Source organism: Triticum dicoccoides, chromosome 4B (assembly GCF_002162155.2).
Source record: "Triticum dicoccoides isolate Atlit2015 ecotype Zavitan chromosome 4B, WEW_v2.0, whole genome shotgun sequence".
NCBI lineage: Eukaryota > Viridiplantae > Streptophyta > Magnoliopsida > Poales > Poaceae > Triticum > Triticum dicoccoides.
Genome location: NC_041387.1, coordinates 297938750 through 297944101, shown reverse-complemented (window position 1 = coordinate 297944101; position 5352 = coordinate 297938750). Strand labels below are relative to the sequence as shown.

At 40.2% G+C, this 5352-nt stretch overlaps 1 pseudogene; it reads right to left on the bottom strand.

Moving 5' to 3' along the window:
• Positions 1-4543: 4543 nt before the first annotated feature.
• LOC119293591 overlaps positions 4544-5352 on the bottom strand; it is a 6594-nt pseudogene continuing 5785 nt past the window's right edge.

Here is a 5352-nt window from a genome sequence, read left to right as displayed (position 1 = left end):
GCTTTCATAACAATATTTTTTCCCATAATTTTGATAAGCGTAAAAATGTTAAAATTGTGGTTATTACTTTCTGTAGCTTTGCTATAATTTGGTGGAGCGAATATTGGCGGTTATACCCTGATTATATATCTAACTACCTGGGATGATTTAAAACTTGACAGGAGAGATAGATTAGTCCCCGCTTATTATACACATGACATGAGATTAAGAAGGTGCAATGTTTAAAACGAGGTAGTGACACCATAACAAAATATTATGATGATTTACAAACTACCTTGATACACTTGTGTTTGGGCAAAAATGTGAAGAAGATTTGATGGATAGATTTTGGGGAGGATTAAACCGTGGTATTCAAGAGATACTAATTCATGAAATGTGTTTGATGAGGACATCAATACCATTGTTACACCCACAGCCCCTACTGCTATATATACTGGACCAATTACTAGAGCTCGCACACGCCAATTAAATTATCAGGTACTTTCGTTTCTTGGTAATGATTCTAATGTTCATGAGAATATGATGCTGCCTAAATTGGATACATTTGTTTTGCTTACAAATGAAGGGCCTAGCTTGGAAAAGGATGAACATTGGAGCAAGAACAAGCATGGAGATTATGGCATGCGCAAGGGGAACAAGAACGGAGTTACAAGTGATGATTTCAGGACTTTGAAGCCACCATAATGAGTGCATGAAGCCTTGGACGAAATATACAAGATGCCACTTCATAAATTTCGTCCAGAGGCTATTCTAGGTGTTGTGTCACCTTATTATTGGGTCAGGCCCATGTAATTTCGAAATACATAAGTATAGGCTATTTTTAGAGTCCGTGTGGGTGGGGAAATAGGAGATAGGGTTAGTTTCGGACCCCTCCACCAAGGGCCACGAAATCCCCCCCCCCCACCCGCTTCCTCCATATATACAGCCCTTAGGGCACCGTTTAGACTTTGAGTTTTGTTTAGATTAAAAGTTCGCCATAGCTGCAACTTCGCGTACTTCGTTTGTGTTCAACGACCAGACAAAGGTGTCATAGAACCCCACCTTCATTAATAAAGCTTTCCTCTGTTATTCGCAATATCCAGATTGCAATCTTAGTTTCTTGCTTGTTCTTCGTTTGCTTGCAGGAAATAGACCTTCTTGGTCAGGTTGATCATGCTCCGGCGTGGTCAATAACCTCTCGGAGTTGGTTTAGCGATTGCTAAGGCGCGACGTCCTCGCACATTCGTAGTCGGATCGTCAAAGTCGACTTCCACCAAAACGGTAGCCACCATCTCATCGAAACATCGGGACACCTTTGCCTCTATTAGTGTTTGACTTGCTTGCAAATCTGAACAGGATATAGAAAGACGTGTTGCCCACAAGACAAGCAGGCGCAAGGTGCAAATCCCAAGAGTTAAGACGGTTGTTCCTTCCACCACTACTCCTACTATGATAACCACGCCCATAGTTTTGAGCACTACACCACCTCCAACATGTGACATGTCACCGCCGAGAGTGCTACATCATCTGAGTCAAGCATCAAAGGTAACAATGAAGGTATTTATGGCATAACTATTCACGAGGTGTTGACTTACCCATTGATTTGATCGCACCACCTATTTTACATAATTGTGTCCATGTTATGAATGTGCCATGTGATCAAACAACTAAAATAACTACAATTTTCAGTGCACTCATTGGATTAATTGTTCATGAGAAAGAACCATGTATCATGCTGACTAAATTTGATTTGGACAAAGTATAATTGATAAGCCATGACGATGTGTTATCTACAGATTCGTGTGCTAATTCTTTGTATTATCGAATTCACCCATGCCTTTGTCACTTGCGAAAAAATATAACTGAAATCACATGTTCACAATCATTGCAAAGTGTTTACGCACCAAATTTTACTTTTAATTTGATTGGAGAGTATAGCATATATAATGAATGTTTTGTGCATAGAATTTGCATCAAAAGTGATGATCATGCTAGCTTGAGAAATGAAAATAATTGTGTCAATTTTAAATCATTTTGATATGACCTCTAATCCTGGTGATAATTATGTGTCAAATGACTTGTTGCATGTTTACTTATTTAAACATGTTGTAGCATGTAATTTTGAAACAATTAAAGTTTATTCACCAATGTTGGGATGGTTTAATAACGAGCATCACGATGATAAGAGCTTAACTTACATATGCAAACTAAGTTTCAATATTGTCACAAGGTTTATTTCTTGTGATGATACTTTGGATTTATATTTCACGACATTTGACAATTAATCATATATAAATGTGTCACATGTTCAACAACTGAGAAAAGTAAAAAAATGGATGACATATACATATACAACATCTACACCTTGTCATTTTTGTTAGCCATGTTTCAGACTAAGCATCACCGAAGACAGCTTTGTATTCAGAAAGGGGAGGATAATGAGGATGTTCAGCAACTGAGAAGAGTAAAAAATGGATGACATATACATAACAACGTCTACACCTTGTCATTTTTGTTAGCCATGTTTCAGACTAAGCATCACCGAAGACAACTTTGTATTCAGAAAGGGGAGGATAATGAGGAAATGGCTACCTTGCATATGACCAAAAATATTACATACATGTATTTTTTTAGGTGATTTCTAATAAAAATTCTGCGATAATTTATTTATGCTATCCAAAAGAATAATACTTCACCTACCTTTATTTCATGCCTAATTATAGAATTACCGGACACTTGTAGAAACCATGTGTGAAGATAAATGAAAAGGAAATTGTTAGGAGTTATTCAAGAAGTCCTCTCACGTCATTTTTCGCCCAAGAGAAACTAGATACGAAGTTCCCGCGTTCTCGGCTCAAATTCGAACTGCAAAGACATGCCTGGTTACAAACGTTTATAACTTTTGCATCTAACTCCAAATTTGGTGAATATTTTTTCTTGGAAAGCTTACCTCGTGTACTTTCCAAGCCAATTGGATTCACCTTCAAATTCCTCCAGTGCACGGAGATAATCCAAAAACGGTGCGACGATGCTGCAAAATCCAAGTCAAAAAGTGTTGCATCATCTTCACTTGGGCCCATGGGCCTTGTATGGTCTAGGGTTAGGTTTTGGCTGCCTTGGGACGTGCTTCCACCCCCTTGGCCGCCACCACTTAGTTCTATAAATTAGAGCAATTTGGTAGCGTTTTCTTTGGGTTTTGTTTAGTTAAAAATTAGTTGTTGCAACTTCATGTACTTCATTTGTGTCCAATGACCAGGCCCACACTGCTTTGAGACACCACTTTTATCAATACATCATATATATTCGCAATATTCGGATTGTTTTATCATATTCTTATTTGTTCTTCGATTGCTTGTAGGAATAGACATTTGTGGTTAGGCTGATCGTGCTTATGTCATCATCAGTAACCTTTAGGAGATTGGTTTAGCGACGGAACATGGTCGCACGTTGTATTCAGATCGCAAAGTCGTTCTCCACCAATCGTTAGCTACCTCTTATCCAAAGATCGGGACACTCTTGCCCTATAGGAGATGTTTCTCTGAATATTTTGATATCTTATTTGCAATTTCCGACTTGGTACGAATTTGTTATGAATTTTCAAAGTAACGCTCAAACGACTTTGACCAGATGAAAAGGCATTCTAGAGAATTAAAATGCTTTTTAGGGGTAAATTTAAGCACATTAAAAAGTTAGGGGCAAATGTGAGGAGTGGGTTCGAGTTAGGGGCACAAATGTAAATATTCCCATTTTTATTTCTGAAACTTGAGGAAGGCTTGTGAGGGGCTAAATTTTATGATTTTAGTTAAGAGATGCTCTTAGTTTTTTTTTAGAAAAGAAGGATGACCCCCGACCTCTGCATCTAGGAGATGCATACGGCCACTTTATTGATTGTTATCAAGGACCTTACAAAATATTACAACAATGAGCCTAAATCCACCATCTTGGCAACATATGACGCTACTCCTATCCAAAATGATGAAGGGGTGCTAGCTGAGCCACTACCCAGACCACTCACAAGAGATGCTCTTAGTAAGCCTTAATATATTTTTTTTAGAACCCAGCAAGCCTTAATTGTCACTCTCATTCCAGCACTCTTTCTGGCGGCGACGAGTGCAAATGGATGATCACTTTGTATTCCAAGATATCAATATGATTGCTACCGAATGCAAATGGATGATCACTTTGTATTCCAAGATATTAATATGATCGCTACGACGACCCCTTCTGAGGTGAACTGCCGCCGTAGACGGATCGGGAACTTGACCATCATCTTCTTCAGGCTCTGGAGTCAGGCTAACCGAAATATAGGTATTGCATATGGATTCTGCCCATGCAGTAACTTAGCAAGCAGCAAGGTCCTCCCTAGAGGCTGTTTCATGATGGATAATGGATCAAGCAGGAAGTAGACAAGAGTTTCACAGCGTTCGCCCAACTCCATGCATGATCAGGGATGCCTACCATACTGATTGCACATCTGAGGCGATTGTTTCGTGGCCTCCAAAATACATTCATGTTTCTGTCAGTTAGTAGTACAATACAGTAATTATTGCTAACTGAAATCGCATCAAGATACATACAAACCACATACACGCATGAGCAGATACTAGTGGGAAGATTGTGGTACTAACGCATTTACAACCAACAAAAGTAACTGTGGCATAGGGATTTCCAGCCTTATATCATATGAAAACAACGAGGTATACTAAAACTCTCATCCACAAACTCTTTTTAGATTCTTTTGCACCCATTTCTGTATAGAAAAGCAGAGACAGAGAGATGGAATAAAGGTAAGGTCTAAAATCATGAGAACCCTATAATCATCCATCTTCATCGGGCCTGCTTGAGAGGCAGAGCTCGTGAAGCTCATTCAGTATCCACTCCTCTCCGGTGTGTCCACCAAGAACCAAGATCCTAGTGCCACCAACCACGCAGGTGCTGTGTCCCCAAGCGAACTTGGGTGGCTGCCCAGGGACGTTCAGGATTCTCCATGTCGGCTTTTCCTCAGCCGGATCAAGCAAGAAGAGCTCAGCGGGTGAGTGCAGCCCGGCGATTGAACCGCCAAATATGATGATCCTTCCACAGGGCAGGCTCACCGTGACATGATCAAGCCTTGGCGGAGGAACAACGCTTGGAAACCCAGTTGTCGCCAGCTGCCTCCATTGTGGATTCTCTTCACCAACATCCATTATGTAGGCATCACTGGAGCGCAGTCGGAGCGAGCCACTCTTTGCCAATCCACCAAACATAAATATTTTAGTCTTACCATAAACAGACAAGGTATGGCCAAGGCGGGATGACCAGGATGTCGGGATCTCCTTCCATGTTGGCTTCTCCTTCGTCAAGTCAAGCAAGAATGTGTCGCTTAGAAGCAAA